Consider the following 15,167-nt stretch of genomic DNA (forward strand, 5'->3'; position numbering starts at 1 on the left):
AAAAAATTTTCATTGTGCAGTGTTACTTCAGAAATAGCGAATCGTCCTATTCAACACCTCTAGTTTTCGAGGAATGTCAACAAAAGTTTCCGGACTTTCAAGGCACTTACAGTGGAGAGTAAAAAAAAACAGACATAATTTTTGACATAACAGTCATAAGTGTGAAACCGCCCTTCCTACATTTAAATTTATTTAGACTGATTGTGACAGTTTAGTTAATAACTGTGCTACAATCGTGTCAAAAATAAATTTAGGGATATTCGATACTAGGTTGGTTAGGTTGGGGGCTATGTGGTTTCTGGTGGCAGACAAAAGATATCTCAAAAATGTAAGGCTGTGGCTAATTCCTTCTCACAGTTGCAAATTAATGACTAATGCCTCGCTAAGTGATAGATGATTTTTCGTTTCACAATCAATTTTGGTTTCTGTCGGCATATTTAATTGAACTTAATCCCTCAATTCATAGTAACCAACCTTAGGCATTCAAAATTACTTCTGAAAATTCTAGTTACACAACATGAAAAACGTTATTTCTCTAAAAGTTCGAAATATAGGGAGTAATTTATTTTTGACAAGGTAGTAGGTACGTCTGATCAATTTTTCAAATGTTCCAGTTGTCATAAACTGTCACATTGACAATAAAGAATGGGTTATATTGAATATTTGAAAATGTCACAATTTTGACGTCCGTGTTTTTTACTCCCAACTGTACCAACAACTTGCCTTGATTATTTTGTTTTTCCATTCCTGAAAAACAACGCGTTCAAAAATAGGCCACTGTAATTGCCCACCTTCAAAAATTTAAATGAAAATGACATAGAAGAGGATGAAACCGGGGAAAATATTTGATTTTTATAATACACTCTTAATAAATTTTTACTTTCAGCATCTCTTGTATATTTTTTACCAATACTCGTCACAATGATCGTTTGAAGAGTTCTACTCACTTTGAATTTTAAGTAATTCAGTGTCTTAGAATTTTTTTTTGGTATCATGTTGTATTGGTAGGTGGTTCTTTGCCAAAGAATATCCGAGAAACAAAACATTAAACACAGGAAATAAGATTTTAATGAAAAATGATATAAGTTATTTTTTAGAAAAAAAATGTATGTTATAAAAAATTGTCAAAATTTAAACAGTATTTTGAATTAGTATCTCGTATTGTCAAATTAAACATTTTAACACGTAAAACAACCGACAAAAACACAATATGGAAGTAGCGCAAACTTTTCAATAATTTATTTAAACAAAACAATTCGGTTTCCATGGTGACCATAGCACTCCCGACCTTTGAAAATATCCCAATTTAACTATTATAAAAAAAATAAGCTATCGGAAACTATTTGCGAAGATTGACCTCAAAGCTAGCCTGTTTTCAAAGTCGAAATATTGTAAATTCGTATTTATCTCCACACCAACTTGGAGTTGCAACTAAACTAGGATGCGAAGCAGCAATTCATACCACACGAACCTTTGTTAATAACGATCAAAACCGTGGCAAAGTTCTTCTTAAATTAGATTTCAAAAACGCCTTTAACTCAGTCGAACGGGATTGTATTCTGAAAGAAGTCCAATGTCATACCCCACTTCTGTACCCTTATCTTTTTCAATGCTATAGAAATCCTTCAACTTTATTTTTCGGTAATCATTTAATTTCTTCTTCTGTTGGAGCCCAGCAAGGAGATCCCTGCGGTCCCATGATTTTTAGTCTTGCCATTCAACCAATTATTTTATCTTTGGATTCTCAAATGAATATATGGTATTTAGATGATGGAACCTTAGCTGATTACCCAGAAGTAGTTTTATCCGACTTTAAGAAAGTTATAAATTTATCTCAGGAAATTGGCCTTGAATTAAACTTTAACAAATGCGAGATCTTTTGCTGTTCTGGAGACACAGATTTAAAAGTCATAAAGGAATTTCAAAATTTAGCACCAGACATTAAAATCTGTGACCGAGAAAGTTTATCTCTTTTAGGCTCTCCAATCTTTGACCAAGGTTTCAAAAACACCGTCGAAAAAACTATAATTACAGTTGAAAATCTTTTAAACAAAGCTGAACTCCTTAGCAGACACGTGGCTTATACTTTAATCAAAAATTTTTTATTAAGAACAACTCCATTTTGGAAATTTTCTAATTATGTTAATTCAATTGATTCTTCTTTAAAGTCTTGTTTAGAGAGAATACTTAATTTACGTTTAACTGATTTACAATGGCGTCAGTCCACTTTACCGATTAGATTTGGTGGTCTGGGAATTCGTCGCATTTCCGATATTTGCCTCCCTGCTTTCCTATCTTCAATTAATGAGGTTAAAAAGCTTGTTTCTTTATTACTAAACTCAAATGATAATGAGCTTAATATTCACCATTATGATGAAGCTTTAGCAGTCTGGGGTGTAGCAAATGAGAACGAAATACCAACAATTCCACAATTTCAGAAGAATTGGGATAATATTAATATCAAAGGAATAATTGCCAATGACTTAATTTTTAATTCACCTAGAGACTTGGCTCGTGTTAAAGCTTTGCAATGCAGAGAATCAGGATCTTGGTTACATGCAATACCTTCTCCTAATATTGGTACTCTTTTAGATAACACTTCCTTCCAAGTTTGTATTGGTTTAAGATTGGGTTGTAATCTTTGTACACCTCATATTTGCAAATGCAATGCGAAAGTTGACGAAATTGGCACCCACGGTCTAAGTTGTTTCAAAAGCAGTGGTAGATTTTCAAGACACACTGAAATTAATTCCATTATCAATCGGTCTTTAACTTCAATTCATGTGAATTCAATTTTAGAACCAAACGGACTGTCTCGGGATGACGGAAAACGCCCAGATGGGATGACTTTAGTACCGTGGATTAAAGGTCAACCTTTGGTTTGGGACGTTACTGTTGTAGATACACTTGCAGACAGTTACGTATTGAAATCATCTGAAGTCTCAGGTTTTGCCGCTGAAATGGCTTGCAAACGCAAACATAGCAAATATAGTTCAATCATTTCGTCAAACTACGTGTTTAAAGGTTTAGCATTTGAAACCTTAGGCCCTTGGTGCCATCGATTTCATTAATGTCATCGGAAACCGACTTATCGCGGAATCAGGCTATTCAAAATCAAATAAATTCCTTTTCGAGAGGATTTCCCTTGCCATTCAACGTGGAAACGCTGCAAGCATTCGGGGCACTTTTCCAGATTCCGCAATATTATCGGAAATTTTTGTATTATAAAACAAAAATGTTTATGTAATTATGTTATTAATATAAGCACAAATATAATTTCAAGATTATTTATTAAAGAAATCATAATGAGTCGCTTTTTGTGCGGGTGAGTGTATTTCCCACTATGAGCGTCAATTTTTAACCTATAAAGGTTTATGGCCGTTTGCACCGCAATGCTTAAGTACTGCTTAACTTTAAGTTCTGCTTAAAATTGGAAATTTCGTTGCGCCGTCGCCTAAGCAATGCTTATATCTGTTTAAGCAGTACTTAGTTTAAGCAGGCAAAATCGAGGGCTTAAATATTTTAAGCAATGCTAAGCGCAAAACATAATCACATTTTTATCGGCGGCGGCGCGGCGTTCAATGTTGGGTATTTAATTCAATGAGAAATAGAAACAATTAAATGAATGTTTAAAATAAAGAGCAAAATATACATATTTAAAGGCGATTTGAACTGGATCTGAATATTCTACAAATAATTTAACTTGAATTTCATGGTGGAAGACACAAAAAGGACGAGTCCATAGCTTCTTTATTTTTCAACGAATTTAAACAAGTGATACATGAAATCAAATCGTTGAACAATACGACGGTTGATTGGCAAGTTTCCGGAATAACAGTGAAAACATCAATTTTATTTAAATTATATTTTATTTTTCGACATAATCCCCTCGAAGCTTAACACACTTGGTCCAACGTTTCTCCAGCTTTTCGATTCCCTCCCGGAAGTGTCTTTCTTCGAGATCTTCAAAATAAGTGTTAGCCGCATCGATCTCCTCATTCGACCGAAATCTCCAGCTAAATTTTTTTCAGTTTTGGAAAGAGATGAAAGTCCGAGGGAGCCAAATCAGGCGAACACGGTAATGCGCAAGAAGTTCAAACGTCAATTCCGTTATTTTTTGTTGGGCAACTGCCCTTGAATGAACAGGTGCATTGTCGTGGTAGAATAACACTTTTTTCTTGGTCATTACTGCATTTTTCCTGAAATGCTGTTTTCATCTTCTTGTGTCGTATTGGCCATTAATTGATTTCCCCCTCTCAAGATAATCAATTAGCAAAATTTCTCATCCATTTTAATTGTTGACAAGAAATCGCTAAACATTTTGACATTCAAATGGCCCGCGTTCTCAATTTCATCAAAATTTCCCAAATATTAGTGGATTTTTACACTGTTGCCGCTATGCGCAATTCTTAAATTCAGCTTAACTAAGGTTTCTTAAATTGTTGACGGTGCAACGGTGAACTTTTTAAGCACCACTTAAAATTTAAGCAGTGCTTATCTATTCCCTGCTTAACGCCACAACGGTGCAATCGGCCATTAGTATTTTGTATTCATGACATAAAAAAAATAAATTAAGTATTACAATCGGAACTCTTGCTACCGGTTCCGAAATAACGCCGTATTTTTGTCTATCGTTACTCCACTATTAGAAAACAGACGAGGATGAGTAGCAAAATGCAAAATTATTTCATTGTTACGTTCAACTGCCTTTTCGTATTTGTTTAGTGCAACTTTGCTTTTTTTTCAAAATAATTAATAAACAAATTTAATTTCACTATACTTTGATTGGGACCAGTTTTGACAGAACAAATGACGTGACCCATAACCTAACTTTTTAAAAGCCCAAATTCACGGTAAAAAGATGTGTTCACAAGACAAAAGTTACTAAATTTAGTAACTCTGGTTCGTCATTACAAGAGTGAATTGATTATAAGTTAATCTGTTTGACACGATACAAACATCCCTTAAAATTGTGTATACTTCTGTCTTTGTCACACTCACGGGATTTATCGATAATGTCCTCTCTTTTAATTTGGAGGCTTAAAAATGAACAATGAATTACGCATTTCGATATTGTTTAGTGTTGTCGTTAAAATATACAATTTTGTTGTAAATATGCCTAAGTCAGGCGCAGAAAGAACAAGAGCGTGGCGTGGGAGAAAACGTACGAGTGAAGTGACAGTTCAGAATGTGAAAAGAAACCGTGCGAGTGAAGTGACAGTTCAGAATGTTAAAAAAAACGGTGTAAATAATAAAGACAATGAACCAGCAACTAGCACCTCGGCTCAGCCACCTCCTCTTGCACCTATCAGTGATAATTTACAATATTCTGATTTCCCTGTAATACAAAAGTTTCACTTGTATCGAGCGTCTTTACGACACACTCTCTTTTTTTCCAAATACCGGAATTTTTAATACAGCGTGATCAACAATGACTGAGTCTGTTGGCAATGAAACAATTGAAAATACTGGTGATTTTTGTCTAGTAATTGGCACTGACCACGCACTGACCGGATTTTTTAACTTGAGATGACATTAAAAACATTCTTGGTTATGCAGGTTATGTTTATACTATTACAAAAATGAACCTTCGTTGGTAAATTTTAAATTTGCCAAATTTCATTGTTACCAACAGACTCAGTCATTCTTGATCACCCCGTAGTTTGTAAGGGGTGACTATTAAAATTTTCACTTGGAGTTGGCTTTGAACGAGTTTTTATTTTTTCTGTTACTTTAGACACACGCAAGAACGAACGACAAATGTCAGTCAGTACAATTGAAACATAACCTATAATGTTAATTATAATGTCAAACTTGTCAGTGTCTAAGGAGCAACGGAAAACAAAGAATGATCCATAGCCAACCCTAAGTGAAAATTTTAATAGTCACCCGTTATAATTGTTTACAATGATGAACAAATAAAATATTCAACAATACACGCATGGTAACGGGTTTTACTGGCTTCAGAAGGTGACTGGCTCGCCTTTGGCTCTCCAGTCATATCCTTCTGTCGCTAGTAAAAAGCCTTTTTACCATGCTAGTATGTAATGTTAAATACTATGTACAGGGTTATTATAAATGTTTGTAGTCAACGAGCCCATGAAAACAAATGAATTTTTTTCTTTTGCCGTTCCATAGTTCAATACGAAAATGATACGAAGTAGATTATTATTCTTGACATTTGGAGGTTATGTTTACCTTCAAAAAATTCTTTGAATTATAAACCACAACAGTGAAGATTCGTTTAAAGAGATTGTTCCAACGTTTTAATACCGTGAGTAACAGTGACTTAAATCCATCAAGACGGGATTTGTTATCAAAGTGAACTTTAAAGTTCATATGGTTCAATCCATCTCATACGGACAATAAAATTTAATTTTCTCTATTTCAGTTTTGTAAACTTATCCACTGGTGTTTAACCACAGGTGTGTAGAACTGAATTCAATGGGTACTGAATCATTTTTGTTTTAAAAGTTTCAAGGAAACAATGTTAAGTACCACAAGATTCCAAAACTGTTGATGGAAAATGAGAGAATGAAATCATTGTAAATAGACATTTTATTTATGTGTTATATGGCAACAAATTAAAGCTATTTAACTGTCCAGCAAGGTTTTATTGTTGTTAATGTGCATTAAATGATTTCCAATGTTATAATGTGGAGGAGCAGGATACACAAGATGGGCGACGTCAGACAGGTGCATGTGTTGATCCAATCTGGAATAGTTGTTAATGAAATCAGCAACAAATATGGAAGAGGAGGTATACTTATTACTTCTAACGTCTCCTTGAGTACAATCAGGTTATGAACTTACAGCAGGACCACAAGGGCGTAGTAAAGGGGGAGGCCCGGTGGGCCCGGCCCACCCCAGAATCCTTCTGACCCACTCCAGAATAAAAGTAAAACACATTAAAAACAAGATACATCTTGTTACGCCACTTTCGACCGCGGACTAGCTCAAGCCGAGAAGGTCGGGGTTCGGGGGGTGGGATCAATTAAATTTATACGTGTCCCTGGAGAACATTCAGCCTTTATTAAAAAAACAAGAGAAACAAAAAAAATGATTCTAAACAAAATGAAATGGAAGATAAAAAAAAATGGAAACTTAAATTAAAGGTACATTAAGGCTGGTGGCCTGTGGAGACGTGAGTCCTTGAACAAAAATAACAAAAAAAAACACAGAGAATGGGGCACACTCGTGAGCCAAGGGGGGGGGGGGGGTGTCGTTCGCCACACCAGAAGATGTCGTTCGCCGCCACACGAAAGGATGTCGGAAGTTACCCCTTCAGACGGGGACTTACCTCACAGGGGTCGATGAATCCCGGCAGAGCTCCGCGATGGTCCAGTGCGCACTGTCCTCGAGGAGTCCCGGCGATGAAAATGACTCCGCTGCAGGCGTCAAACCTGAAACAAGAGGATAACCTCCGACCGAAAAAAGTGGGCAACACAGTGAACGATACGACAGAAAAAGGCGGTCTGTTCGGGTTTTTTTTCTTCCTAGCTGCCGATGACCTCGTGGCTGATCCGCTTCCGCGTGTTCGGTCCTAGCGAGTCCAGAGCACCACGTCCAAATCCGTCCACCGAAGGAAACGACGACGACACTCAGCCCGGGAACACTCCAGCACGGCTTGCACTATAAAGGTCGGGTCTCCAGGGAGCGTGGGGTAGACTCGGAGGAGCAGCACACGGGATGTCTCGGCAAAAACTAGTACCGATCACCCAAAACGGAATGCCCGGTGGCGCCTTCCGGTACCTACCACGCAAGTGCCGCAGGTACTGTCAAAACGTCATCCCATTGGTCTCATGGAAACGGATGGCCCGAACGTCCACAGAGATACTCGAAAATGAGTGATGAAATTTCACAACCGTATCAATCTGCAATATCTATCTATCATCTGTCTAGTTTAAAGTCTGGCCCACCCCAGCAAAAAATCATTGCTACGCCCTTGCAGGACCATGCCTTGTTGGAAAAGAATGACAAATCCAAAGTTCTGTTATCATTTAGGTTGTTTAAAAACCAGCTGCAATATGCAACACGACGTGGATAATCTGCTGGTTTCAGTTCTTGAAACAATGACATTTTATAAGGGTGCAAATTTAATCTTTTCTTCACAATTTTCTGACATGTGCTCTGTGCTACACCTGACTGTGCTGACAGCAATGATGTTCTGGGATTTTGTTCCATTCTCTCTCTCAAAACTTCACCAACTTGAAGCCTTCTCGATGACTTTTCCTTTGAAGCATCTCTAGTTTTGTCTATTCACAATCCATCGAATGTGGGTCATTACAGATTGTTCCTCTATCTCTAAATTAGGAAACTTTGCGAGATATTGATCCTTACATGATTGCATTCTGTTTTCATCTTGTACACCATTTTAATAAAATGAAATAATAATGAAAGTAGTCTGTTCCACGGTGTACCCCATTGCAATCCTAAAAATCCTTTTTATCCTAAAAAAATGTGTTTAGGAGAAACTTTTAATTAGAAGAGAGAATTTGGAAGAGAACAGTTAACCTGAAAATAAATTTACTTGAAACTTACAGAATTTTACTAACCTAACCTTGATCACTGTTGTATACTCATCGTCGTCGTCTGTGGTCTTAACACTCTTACTCTTAACTTTTACTAAAGACTTATTTTGATTCGAAGGAAAAAATGCGGTAATCAAGTGATTTGACATTAACAGCGACTTTTACCGTTTCAGTTGGTCAGGAGCTCACTCATACCAATATTCCACTAGATACAGTGCAGAATCGAAACAAGGCGGCACCAATTCATGGCCTACTTGGACTACAAACATTTATAATAACCCTGTATAATATCGCGCGTTCGAATGAAATCCTGGGCTGAGTAGGCGTTGGAAAAATTAAACCGTTCAGAACAGTGTAAAGTTTGAATTTCCCGCCGTTTGATACGAATGACATTTGTTTATGTTTATTGGGACATAGAGGTATTTTCATATTTGGTGGCGGAAACAAAAGATTGAGAAATGTCACAAAAATGTATTGTCAGTGTCAAATTTGTCATAAACGCCGTAAAAAGGAATGTCTAGGTAAATTTAAACTTTCGCTAAATTGATTGAAAAAATAAATTCTAAGGAAACCAATTTTTGTCAGTGGTTCAAAAGGAAAAGTTATTCTCGTATAATCAAACGGATTACAAATTTTGTCTCTAATTCGACGATGAATAACTTTCTTATTGCCAATTTGCTGCATTTATGTCGAAATCACGAACGTCTTTGAGAAATTTGACACTGACAATACAAATTTGTGACATTTCTCAGTCTTTTGTTTCCGCCATCAAATATGAAAATATCTCTAATTGAATATGTTTGTTTTCAGCAAAGGGTGCTCTTAGATATTTGCTTCGAGAATTGGAATCCTTAAGCTATTCTATTTTTAATGTAAAACATTGCAGAGAAAAAAAAACAAAGATTTTTTTGGCTTTAAATTTTAGGTTAGCTGTCAACAATCTCTGATTAATCTACGCTTTAAAAAAGCACAACAGTTGACGGTTTCCAACGCCTTTCCAGCCCAGGATTTCATTTTAACGCGCGATACATCGTCACCGCCTTTTAATCATTTTACACGGTCATCGTCAGAGAATTCGTCCCAAAAAGGAAAACCCACCAAAAATAATTGTAACGCGTGAAAACGAAACCACAGCCTTATACGTTCAAATAAATTTACTTGAAGGTGAATAAACCGGGCCTTAGTGAGAGAATATAATGAACGCTATACTACATTTGCTTAGCAGGAAGAAACCAGGTTTACACAGCAGAAATTATAAATCGGGTAGCAGGATTGCAGGAGAAAAATGGCGCGAATATTTGAAAATGCCGAATATAAATCTCAATTAAATTATTATCGCAGAATGTTATTCAATTCAAAAAATTGCATTATGTAGTAATCTTTTCTTCTAAATCACTAAAAGATTCAATTTGAAAAGAGGTAAAGCCTGTTTATATAAAAATTTTATTATAAATTCATATTCAAAATGTTGAGAGGTCTAGAAAAAATAACAAATACAAACAAAATATGTATAATAATAAAAATGCGGAGGCGAGACGCCGGTAATTATGTTGATAAGCACTGCACTATTACTTGATAGTAATATCCGTAATAGTGTATGTACTCCGGCAAAATTGCCGTGCCGCTGGGTCAGTATAAGAATATATTTGTCTTTGAAAAAATTGTAATTCTTTTAGCACTTTATGCAACTTTGATCGGCCCATCTTAGGAATTTCAGGATTAAGTTTAGTCTCCTCATTTACAGCATCAATTGTTGGCGGAATTTGTTTAAAAAAAAAAATCATGCACAGTTTTCCTAATTAGATAGTTAGCATGATCATATAATATTATTCTTTCTTCATGCTTCGCTTTTTTTGCTGGGCTGACATGTCCATTTGAGTGTACTTCACCGAGAAGAGTATAAATTGTAGACAAAGAGAAACCTGTGAATAATTATATGTTAAAGAATTTTTGTTTTTAGCAAAATCACAGTAATACCAGTATATGAAGCTGTCTTCTTTTTCTGTTCAGTTGCTCCAATATCTGAGAAGTCCTTTACAATGTTTTGGTGAACATTATGTATGACAGTTTTTTTCTCGAAGTGTCAAATGACCTATATGGAACAAAATTAATCATAACATGCAATTTTCATCACTATAATTAATTATACCTGTTGGTAATTTTCCTCTTCTGGCATTTACTGTAGCAGAATTTGCAGCTGGTGCCTCCATGATACGAGGAAATAGGTCCACAAGACTGGTTCTTCGAAATCTTGAAATATATACAACAGTATATCATTTTGTTTTCTCATTGATACAACTTACCACGAAAACTGTAAACACAGCAAGGATTAGTTCTGACAAAAACTGGTTTTTAATAGACAAATAAAACGAACACAGGAGAACCAAAAGATAATCAAACCACGCCAATCTCAAAAACGAATACCAATGACAGTTGATGACAGTTGTCAAGTGTCAAATGCTCAAATGATTCCCTCTGCACTGTTGTCAGTTTCATATCCTGCAAAATCCTGCGGATAATATTATTTATAATGGGTAAAAAAAAATATTAACTTACTAAAATATAATACATACTTACTAAATTTGGTGAACGCATGAACGCATGAAGAGTTTTATCCATTTCGATGTGAACAATTATATAATTTTTCTTACTTTACACGAACACAATCTGGCAACAACGCTTAAAATCTCATTTTATGCGATTTTATTAAAAATATCTCAAAATTTTTGAAACTGTAGATACCTACCAATTCCATTAAGCTTTAAGAATATTACATTATAGTTTCTTTTTTTTTCAGTCATAATTTAGAAGTTTTTATTTTACATCATGAACCCTAAACTTTGCTCGTGTAAACGCGCCTCGCTGTTAGCCAATCAAATTTAAATACTCCCTACCACGATTTCCATCTAACAACAGGATATACTATAACAGAAAATAAATTTTTAAAAATATCAAAAATTTTACACGATCTGTAACAGTAAATAATTACAGTTACAGGATACTCAATTCAACATTTTTTGGAGTTTTCTTCTAATTAACTTTCGAATCTCTTCCTCGCTAGCATCTCCCCATCGATGGTGATCTACCGAACTACTGGTTGAAACGTTTTCTGGTTAACAGCACTATTTTCTGACTTCGACACGTCAATTGAATCTTTCTCTCAATTTGACATTAACCAATTTTTATTCGTTAAAAACAAGTGACAGTCAACATGCGGTGATAAAATTATCATCGATTTGATAGCTTCTTCTGCGTCTTTGTTTCTGTATTTTAACATTTTTAACCTATGAAATTAATAAAAAATGTACCATGTGACACGTGAATTATATTCTCAAGGGGGATCAACGACGTTATCCAAAATTATCACCAAGTTGGGATTTGAACTGAAACGTTTCGACTCCTTGACTTTTCCTCGATGAAACTTTCCTCCCTTATTGGGTGTATTGTTGGTTGCCGCATTCCCTCGGATGAAATTTTTGCGAAAAAATACGAAACAAAAATAATGAGAAAAGAAATATTTATGGATCCTACGTTGTGTTTTATTTTTCATTTTGTTTAATTAGGTTCTAACGAGAGGCCGTACCTTCGGAAGGTTTTTCAAAAAATGGAATTAAAACGATTCAGCACAGTTCACTTAAATTTTACTTAACAAATAATCGAGTGTGGTGGCGTTTGGTCCCAACAAATGGTAGGAATAAATAAATGAGTTCAATAACAGAAGTTGGTGGACATTTGACTCGCGAATTGAGATTTGACTCATGAATAAATGACAAGCTGGGCAAATACAGAAGTTTCTGGAGCGAACAGCATTATACGAGTTTGAGATGCGAACTATGTGATCCGATTTAGATTTGAATTATTTCCCCAATTAAATTGAACCCGACGTGATGCCCTGGAATCTCATAGATCACCCTGGTCTACTCCGGTGGTTGAAAATAAAAGGGAAAAATGTTCTAACAGACATACCGGGTGTCCCAGAATTAACGCCCTTCCCATGAAGGAGTCTGTAGGGCAGGTAGCCACCGACCCCCGCGCCAAGGCGTGAGAAAACCCACCTGACCACTGGTCGAGGCGGCAGTTATTTGTATTATTGTATTTCTTATTTCAAGGTAGTCTGTAAGCTAGAATGTAAGAGAGAGGTTGAACGTTGAAATAAACAAGTAAAACCCATGTTCGGATGTAAGGCTATTGTGGAGTGTCCATAATTTTCAGTTTTCGTGAATAGGCAACCGTTGCCTTAAAGACACCAAAGTGTTCGCGGTTGCAACCTGAAAAACAAGAATTTGCATCCCACTGGGTGTGTTAATCCTCAGAACAAAACCTCTATTGTATGCGGATTTAAGAAGGGCTACGGGCGGCTTCATTTACCTGACAGCCAGATACGAAATGTATATTTTCTATGTAGTTACCAACAGTTTCAACCATTTTCTTCAGTTGCATTTTTTTAATAAGTAGATACTTGTTTGTGTTGTAATATTAAATTTATATTTGATATTAATTAGTGAGCGGTTGTTATAAAAACAAATGAATGTTATAAATAGTTTTGAATAAAACATATAAGCAGAAAGTCTGTCAATAGTTTATTGAATTAAACGGATTCTTCTAATAATACTACAAAGGGTTATGGGCCCAGGAAAATATTAAAAGAAAGAAGATTTAATAGAAGAAGATGAGTGGAAATGTAATAAGAATTGAACCACTGGGAAAAGAAAATTATGATACATGGAAACTTCAGATGGAGGCAGTTCTCGTAAAGAACGAAATGTGGGGATATGTAAATGGATCTATTGAGAAACCAAATAATGAAGAAAATACGATTTGGGAAGAAAACGACAAAAAGGCAAGAGCAGATTTAATCTTAGCGATAAATCCCAATGAACTAAGGCAAATAAAAAATTGTGTAACTTCAAATGGAATATGGAAAAAATTAAAGGAGCTTTATGAATCAAAAGGTCCTGCAAGAAAAGCGACGTTGTTAAAACAACTAATAATGTCCAAAATGAATGAAGGAGAAACGATGAAAAATCACTTGAATAATTTCTTTAATATCATCGATAAATTAGAAGAAATGGAACTAAAAATTGTAGATGATCTCGTAACAATATTGTTACTGTATAGCATTCCAGATTCATATGAAAATTTCCGGATCGCAATAGAATCTCGTGATGAGTTACCGAAGCCAGAAACACTGAAAATAAAGCTTACGGAAGAATATGAAGCAAGAAAAAGTAGAGAAAATCAAAATTCTCCGGGTGCTCTATTAATTAAAAAATGTTATAAGAAAGAAGATGGACCAAAATCATCAAAGGAAAATTTAAGAAAAAATAATTTCAAAGAAGCATTCAAATTTAAATGTCATTATTGCAAGAAAATAGGACACAAAGCTGAAAATTGTTGGTCAAAAACCAAAGCAAGAAATGAAATTTCAAAAAAGGCAGAAGTTACCGAAACAGTTCTTCAAATCAATGGAGCCAAATCAGAAAGCCAATGGTGGTGTGTGGACTCAGGAGCGTCTTCGCACATGTGTTCATCAAAAGATCAATTTCAAAATATCGCTCAAAATGATCAAGTTCTAAATTTGGCAAATCACAGTTTCACAAAAATAAGAGGAACGGGAAATGTGAAAATAAAAGTGTCAAATGAAAATAATTTACGATCTGTCAATTTGAATAATGTCATGTATGTTCCTGATTTACGTTCAAATTTGTTATCTGTCGGAAAAATCACGGATAAAGGTTCAACGGTGATATTTGAAAACAACAAAGTCTACATCCTTGATAAAGATGGAAAAGAAATTATGATTGGTCAAAAAAGAAATCATCTTTACTATGTTCGCGAAATTCTAGATAAAAAGGGAGAGACAGCAGCTGCAAGTATGAACATTTCAAGAACAAACATACAAGAGTGGCATGAAAAATTTGGACATATTAATGAACAACAATTACAACAACTTGCAAGAAGTAACGAAGTGTATGGTTTGAATATTGGATGCAATGAACATTTAATAAATTGTTCAATTTGTTTGAAAGCAAAACAAACTAGAAAATCTTTTTCAAGAAATGAATCACATAAAAAAGAAACATTATTGGAATTAATTCACACCGATATATGTGGACCAATGAGAGTAAACTCGATTGGTGGATCAAGATATTTTATTACGTTTATTGATGATAAGTCAGGTTGGTGCGAAATTTACTTTATCAAGAAGAAAAGTGAAGCTGCCAGTGCATTTTTTAAATACAAGGCAATGGTTGAAAATCAGCTAGGAAAAAGAATAAAATGTCTTCGATCGGATAATGGAACTGAATATTTATGTAACGAACTTGAAAGTTATTTGGAGAAACATGGAATAAAACATGAAATGACGGTGGCATATACACCAGAACAAAATGGCGTTGCAGAACGAAGAAATCGCACTTTAGTAGAAATGGCAAGATGTATGATGATACAATCGCAATTGTCGCCCTCATTTTGGGCAGAAGCAATTTCTACAGCAAATTATTTAAGAAATAGATGTCCATCTAGAAGTATAAATGGACAAACACCGCACAAATTATGGACGGGAAAGGATTTTAGCGTGAAACACTTTCAAATTTTTGGAACGAAAGGTTACAGGTTAGATAAAACTCCAAATAA

At 35.2% G+C, this 15,167-nt stretch overlaps 3 long non-coding RNA genes across 4 annotated transcripts; 1 reads left to right on the forward strand and 2 right to left on the reverse strand.

Annotated features, from left to right (window-relative positions):
- Positions 1-6,060: 6,060 nt before the first annotated feature.
- LOC138129147 (uncharacterized) lies at positions 6,061-6,603 on the forward strand. Its single transcript, XR_011159114.1, has 2 exons — positions 6,061-6,274; positions 6,392-6,603. It is a non-coding gene; the product is annotated as an uncharacterized lncRNA (long non-coding RNA).
- On the reverse strand, positions 6,541-8,952 carry LOC138129146 (uncharacterized). Its single transcript, XR_011159113.1, has 2 exons — positions 7,301-8,952; positions 6,541-7,012 (listed from the first exon to the last, which is right to left on the reverse strand). It is a non-coding gene; the product is annotated as an uncharacterized lncRNA (long non-coding RNA).
- A 1,004-nt stretch (positions 8,953-9,956) lies between these two features.
- On the reverse strand, positions 9,957-11,106 carry LOC138129210 (uncharacterized). 2 transcript variants are annotated; one of them, XR_011159155.1, is made up of 4 exons: positions 10,835-11,106; positions 10,681-10,781; positions 10,509-10,623; positions 9,957-10,453 (listed from the first exon to the last, which is right to left on the reverse strand). It is a non-coding gene; the product is annotated as an uncharacterized lncRNA (long non-coding RNA). The 2 variants fall into 2 exon arrangements; XR_011159154.1 differs by having other exon boundaries at positions 10,681-11,106.
- Positions 11,107-15,167: the final 4,061 nt, after the last annotated feature.

This window comes from Tenebrio molitor, chromosome 4 (assembly GCF_963966145.1).
Source record: "Tenebrio molitor chromosome 4, icTenMoli1.1, whole genome shotgun sequence".
In the NCBI taxonomy this organism is placed as follows: Eukaryota; Metazoa; Arthropoda; class Insecta; order Coleoptera; family Tenebrionidae; genus Tenebrio; species Tenebrio molitor.